We start from the raw sequence: 12090 nt of genomic DNA on the forward strand, positions 1-12090 counted from the left end.
GAGCATGCAGATGAGCTTCCCTGAGACGGTTTCTGACAGTTCGTGGAGAAATTCTTTGGTTATGCAAACCGATTGTGCCAGCAGCTGTCCGGGTGGCTGGTCTCAGACGATCTTGGAGGTGAAGATGCTGGATGTGGAGGTCCTGGGCTGGTGTGGTTGCACGTGGTCTGCGGTTGTGAGGCCGGTTGGATGTACTGCCAAATTCTCTGAAACACCTTTGGAGACGGCTTATGGTAGAGAAATGAACATTCAATTCATGGGCAACAGCTATGGTGGACATTCCTCCAATCAGCATGCCAATTGCACGCTCCCTCAAAACTTGTGACATCTGTGGCATTGTGCTGTGTGATAAAACTGCACATTTCAGAGTGGCCTTTTATTGTGGCCAGCCTAAGGCACACCTGTGCAATAATCATGCTGTCTAATCAGTATCTTGATATGCCACACCTGTGAGGTGGATGGATTATCTCTGCAAAGGAGAAGTGCTCACTAACACAGATTTGTGAACAATATTTGAGAGAAATAGGCCTTTTGTGTACATAGAAAAAGTCTTAGAGCTCGAGTTCAGCTCATAACAAATGGGGGCAAAAACAAAAGTGTTGCGTTTATAATTTTGTTCAGTGTATATATATATATATATATACACACACACACACACACACGTTTTATATACATATATATTTTATTTATATTTGGCTTTATTTATAATGATAATGTACATGTAACAATTATAATAAGCTATTATGTAATTAACAAACATGCAATTTTCTCTGCATTTTTGTTCAGGTACTTTGTTTTGTTTTTTTGTTGCTTTTTAATGAAGCTTGCCCACATTCAAGTGTTGATTAAAATATAAGAATGCATTAAGTTTTGTTTTTTTTTAGGCAGAGGCTCTGTTCTTTCTTTTGACAATATCGTTCAGTTATTCATTCAACAAAATATTATGGAAGTCATGAAAATTTTGTGGAAATGATAAAAAATTCTGGCGGTGGCTGGCCACTTTTTTTTTTTTAAACCGCTGGTGGGGAAAGAGTTAATCTGACAGGAAAGTGAAGAAGCAACAGGAGTCCATGGGAAGAAAGGAGTGCAGTGATGGATTTAAATGCATAACATAAGCGCTAACATGCAACATGTCAGAGTGTAAAGTGTGTAAAGCCCACCAGGCCACTTCTCACACTCCTGAGAGGCAGATTGGTAACAAAACGCTTTCCAAGAACATTACAGTATGGTAGCATTACAGACAGGATAGACCACAGGAGTGGTTTATGTCTTAGTGAGACCCGGAAAATGTGATGTGGCTTCCTCTATACTGCTCACCCACCTCCGAATAGCTCAGTCACTTACGTAATAACATACAGCTGGTTCATGAAACAGTGAACGTTATTAAAAAGCTAGAGTTATGCTATGCATTGATGTGTGCTTTATGCCATTGCGTAATAGTGAGTTATTTGACCCATCTATACACTTCCATATGCTTCCTTTTGCCTACAGATTCGAATATGTTTGGAGTGATGGATATGTGCTGAAAGACCATCGGCCATAAACGTAATTTTCAATGTATCTTGAGTTTCCCATCAATAATAATCAACAGATCAAACGCTTCTCCAGGTGAGATGGATGAGCTGCCTCTGCAGGTGTGATTCATGTCTGTCCATGATCTTCTCCAGGTTTCATATACAGTTCATTCAGGTGGAATCTACAGTATGTGGACCATATGGACACAATACTACAAAGACACCGCTGTACATTTTACACATACCTCTGGTTTTGTGAATTGTAGGTTGAATTGTAGGTGCTAAAAAGGCAGAATTACAGTTTGAATATAAAATAGAGGGATTCAAATGTTTTGATTTTCTAGTTTAAAATTGTTATTTGAATTAAAAAAGTTTGTCAGTACATATTGGTTTAAAAGTTTTGAAGAAAAAGCCTTGACGTTTTAGAGGGATGGATGGATATTTTGTCATTTTGTCAGAATACATGGCTATTTTTGAATGGCAAACAATGAAGAGAGATGCTTTTAGAAGCAGACTGTATAGTTATCAGCAGGGCCAATTGGGGTCATGCTAGAACAGTATGCAACAAATTGGAAGCTCCTTTAAATAACAGTCAGTACAGATAACAATGAGCACTGGGAATGTATTGTTTGAGCCTCTGAAGGGTGCTGAAGGTAAACTATCTTTGTCGGGGCGCAGCGGCTTATGGCTGGCACTTGCGTGTGTTCTGCTGCATTTGTTTTGCTGCGCACCTGCTGTGTTTGTTTGCCGCAGCTGCTTTGTGTTTTTTGTTGGTTTTATATGGAAATACAGACTAATTTCGTTGTTGATCATGCTAATCTGAGGTGGAAGTCAGATGCTGTCTGCAAGCTGTTGGTCACAACATGAAATCAGAACTAACTCAATCTTCTTTTTTTTTTGAAAATGAAAATTTAACATCCTCTGAAAAGGGCTTATTTTCTTTGCTGATGTCCCCAAGTTCATTTGAGTGAGGAAAAACGATAAAAAATAGTATTAATTATTGTAAAAATGTTTGTGAGAAATGGTGAAGTTCTGGTGAATAATAGAGTGAGAAACCTTAATCACAGCACATTCATCACTAAATTCATTTCATCCTTTCGCCTCTTGTCAGCAGGTCAGATCTGAAGAACGGCCGTCTTGCCAAACAGATGAAGAGAAAATCCATTGACGGGTGGAGCAGAAATATGGATGTTTATCTAGGAGATGTTACCGTTTTGATTTCAGGATCAAGTTTTCTCCTCATTTTCTTTTCATTATGGTAAGTGACTTCCACCTTGTACATTCACAAAGGATATAAGATGCACCTTAAGTTTTCATTCACTTCGTTTACACTGACTGATTGTAATTTACAGTGTAAAAATATCTGTCCATGTGGCAATCAGGTTAAATTATTTATCTGCATTCAGTTTTACTCAATACAGAACTGTTGGTACTTAATAAAATTAATAACTGGACAGCAGTAATTGCATAAAACTAGATGTTTAAATGGTTTTTGCCTGTGCAAAACATGCTGCCACATGCTGCCAAGAGTAAATCAGTAAAAAGCCTGACGTGTGAAGATAGGCGTTTACACTCAAAAAATAGTTAGGCCTAAACTTAAGATTTGTGTATTAAAATTGCATATAAAATGTCCATCCATTTGGATTTCGAGGTTTTAAAATATACTTAATGTGATGCATATTTGTCAGTCATACATAAATTAAACAGGTCAGATTTCAATAATAGTACTAATAAACTGACTGTTTTAAATAAACAATAATCAGTTTATATAATATATTGTATACATTTACATATAATTTATATATTTATCATTAAAGGGGTGGTCGATCAGCTTTTTTCGAAATCTTGATTGTGTTTATGGCGTGCAGTATAACGTGTACATGCTTCGTTTTTAAAAAAACACATTATCTTCACATATTTTACTTTTATTCTACACCGCTGTTTCCATTCTCGTCAAAACGGTCTGTTGAGTTCCTGGTTCTGTGAAGCCCCTCCCTCAGAAATACGCAATGGGCTCTGATTGGTTAGCGGGCTCAGTGGGTTTGTGATCCGCTAACCGCCTAGTGCACGTTGTCCGGAAACATCACGTCCCCTTACCATTACGGGTTAGTTGTGTGTTCCTGGAGGCGGGGTATCTAAACATCGGGGTTAGTGATGTCACAAACCCAGGCAGAAACAGCGATTTCTTTAAAAGAAAATATCTCCCTTTGCATTGAACTCTGAGCATCGTAACTTTGCAGACGCTTTTTATGCTCTAACAGCAACATTACACACTAACTAATGTTCAAAAAGTGAAATCATAATCAACCACCCCTTTAATAAATTAAGTTTGTTTTAATCTCATACATTTTAACTAACTGAATATTGCTTGTTCCACAACTAGCAATATTTAACCATGTTCATACCTTTTAACTGAATACGTTTAATTTTCACAATAAACAGATTTAAGCTGATCCTAAGCAATTTGAAGAAATGCATTTTGAAAATATGATAATTTAAATAAAATCAAAATAAATATTGCTTGTTTTACAACAAGATATATTTTTAAGCATGTTCATACTTCTTATCTAAATACCTGTTTTCAGATTGATGCTGATTCTATGCAATTTGAATAATTGCATTTTAAAAATATGATTAATGAAATCAAATAGATTCAAACAGTTAATAAGCTTTTTTTGAGTGCAGAAATCTTACCCGTTTCATTTACTGAATGTCTGACTGACAAATATGCATCATATTAAGTCTATTAGTTTACATTAAAACGGTGTAATCCAAATGGTTGGAAATGCAATTAAAATGCATAGATCTTAAATTTAGGCGCATGTATTTTGGAGTGTGGTCCCCATTTAGTCCATCAGCATCTCAGCTCTTCACACACGGCAGACAACGTGGCTCCGGGGCCAGTGAAACACGACTCCTGTGGTGTAATGCAGGGCAGAGTTTGTGGCCTCTGTGTTTCTGAGGGCATGACCTCTCTGAGGGAGAGCAGTTGCATGGGATCATGCCTGGAATACTGACTGAGAAAAGCATTCAGGAGGCAAACAAACTGCAGATGTCCAGAGCCAATTTACACTGCTGGTGCTAATGGCCTGCAGGCATCTTTTCTTTCTTTCTTTCTTTCAAAACTCTTTGTTTTGGAGGTACAGCAAGTCGCTCATGAGAAATACAGGTTTGTGTAGACAGGCTTTTGACACCATAAGCATAAAGTTTGATCCATTTTGCTTCTTATTTAGGCCAAGAAGCACTTGGACAGAAGAGTTGTTCTGATTTAGATGTAACATGACCAACCACAGTTGACTTTTTACATCACATTTATAAAAGTAAAATCTAAATGAATAAACAGAGTGTTTTCGGACGCAATGCTTGTCAACCAATAGTTAGCTTCATAAACATATGACCTGGCAGAATTGATTCTGATTACAAACCTTTTATTAAACATTGGCGTCTTTTATGAACCTCTGATTTATCGGACATAATTCTAAAAACACAGCAGAATAGTCTTGTGGATTCAAGTAAATCTTTTTTAAGGTTGCAAACATTGCCAAAACCATCGACTAGTTCTTCCTCCGAGTGCTCATTGCAGCAGTTGGGGATCTTGGAAAGACAAAAAAAAATGCATGCACTCAGACATTGCATAAAACCTGGCGATCAGATTGGAGCTTAACGTTTGAACAGTATCCACCAGATGGTCCTTCGCATAGTTTACTGCGAATTTCGCTTAGAATTTTGGCTGGAGAAACTGGAGTGACATAAAAATAGACGTATTTCATGCAGTAGTCCAGAGGTTTGAGCTCAGAGCTTGTGTGTGAAGGTTCAGGGTTCAGTGACCAGGTGGTTTTGTTGAGGTTTGCTGGCAGAATCGCAGGTTGTAGTGAACTTAATGCCTTAATAAAGTCACTTTGGATAAACGCATCGCCTAAATGACAATGTAATGTAATGTAATCAGGCAGCTGTTGAGTCTGCAGGGAACTGATTTCAGCATGCCATCTGTGACAGTTTTAAGAAAAGCCTGATAATTATTGGAGGCTGAAGTATTTTTTCCAACATCTGAGTTGCATTTTCTCTCTGTTTACGTTCTTTTATCGCTAATCTTTGTCAGCCAGCCAGATGCTTCGTCCGTCCCCTGCAGACTTTCGCTTTTGACCACATGCAACTTTTGACAAAGAACAATTATGGCGAACACTCTCCTCCACTTTGTTTAAAAGCAAGAATGTGTTTGCTCATGAAGAATAGTGATTTTTCATTTATCGTGATCAGAAACACGTTTACACACATTTCATAGACCATGTGTTTCAAAACACACATCACGATTGTGACAAGATGAGGCTCACATGTGGAGTTACAGTCCAAAGGGGTGAAATTCAATTTTTTAATGCAACATGCAGTGCATTCATTTTCTTTTAATTTTGGGGTAAATTTATGACCATATTTATTGATTTACTCAAACACTCAAAGTAGCAGTAGACAATATAACTATAAAGAATAATTCATTCAGATGCTCTTAGTGTCTCAATGTGCACAAAATAACAAATCATATCTATAAATCTGAAAATGTGCTTGATATTTCCTGTAGTTAAGATAGCACATACCATACTGGCAGATGTGCTCTGGAAATGTAATAATGACAAAAAAACCTCTCCACAAGGAAACCTCATCCATTAGCACAAGAAAAGTCTTGCAGGGCTTCTGTAAATGTGCTGTTTTCAAATCCCAGATGAGCCTGGAAATGAATCATCCTGCTTATTTTAAATAGACTTTCATAAAAAACTAATTTAGTGTATTGTTTTTATTTTAGGTGAGGATATTAGTGATTTATAGAGTGATATGTTCCTCCATTCCTGACCCATTAGTTGGAAATATGTGGATTGGAAAGAAGTTGGTGAGATGCTTTATCAAATGACGTACAATAGCAAGGAAAAAAGGTCTATTTCATTAATAACACTTATGAAATCTTTTGTTTATAGGTTTGGATCCAATGCAATTGCAATTCCTTTAGTTATAACCAGGATATTTGCCAGGGTTTAGGCCGGACCAATTTAGGAAATATATTTTTGCTGTGTAAACTATTACATTTTTTATTTTTTTAACATGATTTGCTCATAAGAAGAGTCATGACAACCAGTTTATTTGTTTGTCAAGGTAAGCATGTCTATCACTATTAGTCATAATAATAGACTGCTGATGAAGTATCATCAGATGCAACAAGTTTTGCAAATTCTCAATGGCATTATGCAACATCAAATATGGATATGTATATACATTTTGGTCTATAACGTATCCCACACTGTTTGTGCTACGAACACCAATAATACCACAAATTACACTGCTTTTGAGGAGGTGTACTGTTGCTTTAAGCGATCGGATGAGATTTGCACTTGCAAAGCATCACTCACAAATTTTGTTTAATGTTAAAGCCCAAAGGATGAATTGCATCCATTACCGCAGGAAAAAAATTCTCAGTACTGACAGATGATTTCCAGGACCGCAATTTAGATTAATACTCCAAAATCACACAAAAAACTAGAGCAATATGTGTGAACACGTGGAGTGTAATCATGAAATAAATAAACGTCATTACGTTGTGATGAATTATCAAAATCTTATTTAACCAGTGAATACTATTGTATAATAAGAAATTATGACATTTAATATTATATTTTTGTTGCATCTGCAGCCAGTGAGCCTTATAACAGCCAAATAGCAGCCTAATCTCACTTAGGCACTGTTTACACATCTGTCTGGAGTGATCCGATCACATGTCTGCTGAGACAGATGGCTGTTTACACCTGGCACTAACATGTCTCAAATGTTTACATTGTTTTAGATTGAGAGGTTGGTTTCATTTAAACTGGCAAAGTTGAATTGCATGTGAGGTGAGTCGACGGCCTGCAGTGTTGATGCATCAAGATGCATTAGCGTTTACACTACACATGCAAAGTGACCGCAACCTCAGAATGTCATCTTATCACAAGATGATTTAGAGCTGACTTGTGAACAGATACACACACTGAAATCAGCTGGTGTTGGATTTATTTTGTAATTATTTGTGACATTTACTAGCAATTTCTGAGTGAAAATCGTTTCAAAGAAACGGCAAGCAACACAATGAATTAAACATGAATTGTTGAAGAGAGACAGAAATAGTATTTTCTTAATCTTTGAAAAGTCATTTTTGACAGTGTGGAACATAATTCATGTATTTCTTGTTTCTCTTTCAGATCAGCTACTGATGAAACAACAGTTTGAAAAGACTTTTATAAACCCGTGACTCCATTTCAATGGAACAGTGATTAAAAATGTCTGACATTTGAGTACTGAGGTTATGTACCTTACAGGAATATTTGACCCATAAATGAAAATTTGCTGAAAATGTACTCACCCTCAGGCCATCCAAGATACAAAAGTTTGTTTCTTCATCTGAAAAGATTATTATTTTTTAGAAATGTAGCATTGCATCACTTGTTCACTGATTGACCCTCTGCAGTGAATGGGTGCCGTCAGAATGAGAATCCAAACAGCTGATTAAAACATCACAATAATCCACAAGTAATCCACACCACTCCAGTCCATCACTTAACATCTTATGAAGTGAAAAGCTGTGTGTTCGTAAGAAACAAATCTATCGAGACATTTTAACTTCAATCCATTACTTCTGGCTAAAATATGAGTCCATAACCAATAACATTGCTTTCTCCAATAAAAAAAAAGGCTTCTGAATCAGGAGAGAAATATGCACAGATAAAGAACCATTTACAGTTTTAAGTGAAACAAAACAAATATGTCGGTAGATTTGACGTAAGAGGAAAATGGGATATGAATTATGGTCTCATATTTTGCCCAGAAGTGATGGTTTAAAGTTAAAATGTCTTAATGATGGATTTGTTTCTTATAAAAACATATCTTTTTACTTCACAAGACATTAACTGATGGACTGGAGTGGTGTGGATTACTTGTGGATTACTGTGATGTTTTTATCAGCTGTTTGGACTCTCATTCTGACGGCACCCATTCACTGCAGAGGATCCATTGGTGAGCAAGTGATGCAATGCTACATTTCTCCAAATCTGATGAAGAAACAAACTCATCTACATCTTGGATGGCCTGAGGGTGAGTACATTTTCACTACATTTTTATTTTTGGGTGAACTATTCCTTCATGTACTGTATGTACAACAGGACCGCACACTTGCGATGTGTGACCAAGCATTCACAACTAAGTACTGATATATAGCATGTTTCTGGCCAAAAAACAACAGTTTTCCTTTTTATTTTACAGTAATATTTTTTTTAATTATGGAGTAAAGATGTGGTTTTACATCAGCTTGCTGAATGTTTGGTTTAACTTTGTTTTTAATCCAGATACAGAAGTCTTATTTAAAATGATCAGTGTTTCCCTACGAGGAAAACTGCAGACTTTCCCAGAGAAGCAGCCAGGGTGGATTTTTCCCTTTGAAAAAAAAAAGTGAAGTGTTGGTCAGTGAGGAATAAGCATTTATACTTCATTGCCTGTGCACCATATTCAAAGTGGAACAGTGAAACAGACTTCATAGTGTGTAACGTCTAATAAACAAGCCAACAGTTGTTCAGGAGGATCCAGCAACATTCAGTTTCCATGTTCAGAAATTTGGTCACTGGATATCATCAATGAAAGAAAAAAGGATTCATTTGTACTGTATGTGGAATTCCATAATTCTGCTGGCAAAAGCATGCTAATTGTTTTTGGGACGTGCTGGTGGCTTGTTTTAACCCCTCACATCTCTTAGGACGCTCTCACACTACAATCCACTTGATGTCAATGTTTGTTTGGTTTGTGCGAATGCAGTTTGGTTGATTCTAGTGCATTTTGCTATTCTTTCTTTCTCACTTCACTTTATTTCTTTTCCATTTTCTTTCACACTTTCTGTTATTTCTTTCTTTCACATGCACTTTCTTTCACGGTTTTGCACTTTCTTTCTTTCACACTTTTTTGCACTTTCTTTTGGCCTTTCACATGCACTTTTGCACTCTCTTTTGCATTTTCTTTTATTCTTTCTTTCTTTCTTTCACACCTTTTTGCACTTTTGTTTCGCTCTTTCTTTCGCACTTTTACTCGCCTGTGAAGTGCCAGCACATCCTCGCCGTATAATGTTTGGCATGCGAATCAAAGCTTCCATGCAGGCTGGACACAGTTGGGATGGTGTGAATCAGAACGATGCTTTTACAATTGATCCAAGACTACATGCCTCTGATGTGCTAAACCAACACAAAGACATCAACAAGCACACATGCGGACATTCGGTTGCACGTTCACACATGCATACTTCTGAACAAATCCGTGTAATCCCTTCTTTACTCAGGTATGCTTGACTGTTCGCTTTAACACAAAGAGGAGTGTTTCATCTTTCATCAGGGTGTCGTCGTCTAATGTGAACTGGATTTACCTTGTTGAGTGCTGATAGTGATCTGTCATTTACAACATGACAGGGAAGAGTGTTATAGCAAGTACTCTCCAACAGATTGAGTATAACTAAGCTTTTTTGCAATTGTTATTTTGATGCACAACAGTAACAATGTTGCTCATAGAGCAGGTTTTTCAGAAAAATAAATTCACTGATTCATAAATTAAACAAAATAGGCATGCACGAGCAGAGCCAACTTTTCCTCTCTGGAGAAGCCTTCAGTCTTTGCTCTTGCAAGTTCCACCATGTAAATAGCGAATCCGCCATGGCGCGTGCGCAACTGGCCTTTAAAAGCAATGGGAGATGAGGCTCTGATTGGTGTATTGCACGTTACGCCCAAAACACACCCATGACTCATTAAGTGACATGTTATTTTGTTATTTTGAATTAGTGCTCTGCATTTACCCATCCAAAGTGCACACAAACAGCAGTGAACACACACAAACCATGAACATACACCCGGAGCAGTGGGCAGCCATTTATGCTGCGGCACCTGGGGAGCAGTTGGGTGTTCGGTGCCTTGCTCAAGGGCACCTCAGTCGTGGGAATTGAAGGTGGGAGAGAGCACTGTATATTCACTCCCCCCACCTACAATCCCTGCAGGTATGAGACTCGAACCCACAGCCTTTGGGTTATGAGTCCGACGCTCTAACCATTAGGCCACGACTTCCCCTATTAAGAGAATAGGTACAACCCTTTTGGACCATGCGCCCAGCATGCCGACAGAGCGCAATCGAATAGGAGCGCAATAATTCTGAGTAAAATATACATTTGGCTAAAATATTTATTGTCTTTTGTCGAATTTTAAACCTACATATAAAGTGTATTTTTTTATGATAGCAGTAACTGTAAAGAGACTATTGTAATAGGTCAATCAAATGTAAGCTAGTAGAATACTAATTACTAAGCTCAAATTAGTTAATGTGTGTTTCTATTATAGCAGTTAAAATAGTAATTTTCTTTATTATTTTCATTCCAGCATAAGTTGCCACAGCGACTAAGCTTGATCTAGGCCTATGTTAAATTTGCTTTATGGAACCAAATCATTTGACAATGAGTCAGACTAACTGAAATAAGCCTGGCTTATTTGTTTAACTTGCTTTATGAAACAGCCCTCGAGGCATTAAAAGTGATCATATTTTCTCCATTGCATCATATTGCATTGAATCGCATTGTGTTGAATCGAAATCGGATCGCACTGCATCGTAACGGGTGAATCGTATCGCATCGGTAGCTGCTTCATATGTATCTTTAATGTATCGTATCATTGGCTATGCATCGAGATGCGTTTCGTATTGGCAGTCATGAGATGCACATCCCTATCCGGCACTGTTACCATCAGGCGAGTTTCACCTCCAGAATGTGTCCACAAAGTCTTAGCAGTTGTCAAAGCTTAATGTGTTTTATTGCCAAAACTGTTGCATGCATTGAGAGAAATTTACACTAAGCAGATGTTACTAAAATGACTTTACCACAAAACGCCTCAAGGGCCGTAAATGTCTTATTTACTCATTCAGCCCACTTTAGACTGAAACGAGGAAGACCCAGAATCACGGGGGAAAAAAACTAAAATCTTAAAGGGGTCATATGATGCGATTTAAATTTTTCCTTTCTCTTTCTCTCTCTAAAAAAGATCTGTAAAGTTGCAAAGACCAAAGTCTCAAATCCAAAGAGATATTCTTTATAAAAGTTAAGAGTCAACTACGCCTACCTAAAACGCCTCGTTTAAACACGCCCCCACATGTCTACTGGTGCGTTCAAGTCATGTCGTATAGATCGTATTTACGAGTTGAACGCACATGAAGCACCACAAAGTTGTTATTACGAGTGGGAAACTCAAAATTTTCTTTAAACCCTGAGTTTCCGAGTTGGGGGCGTGTCAATGAGAAACATGCCGGAATCGATGGATGCAACGTCTGCAGTTGACAGTAAATTAAAAAAATAAGCTTTTTGAATGTGGCAGGATTGTAATATAACAATTAATAACAAGTTTTTATGCGATACAGATTAAAATGGCTTCATAAATTACTTTTTAAAAATATTAAAAACGCAAAGCACACCTGATGCAAATTCTTTGCTCTTCATTTTCTATAAGCAGAGTTAACAGACCCTGTTGTATTTTCTTGTAATTTATTAAAA

Source organism: Sinocyclocheilus grahami, unplaced genomic scaffold, assembly GCF_001515645.1.
Source record: "Sinocyclocheilus grahami isolate Dianchi unplaced genomic scaffold, SAMN03320097.WGS_v1.1 scaffold674.1, whole genome shotgun sequence".
Classification (NCBI taxonomy): domain Eukaryota; kingdom Metazoa; phylum Chordata; class Actinopteri; order Cypriniformes; family Cyprinidae; genus Sinocyclocheilus; species Sinocyclocheilus grahami.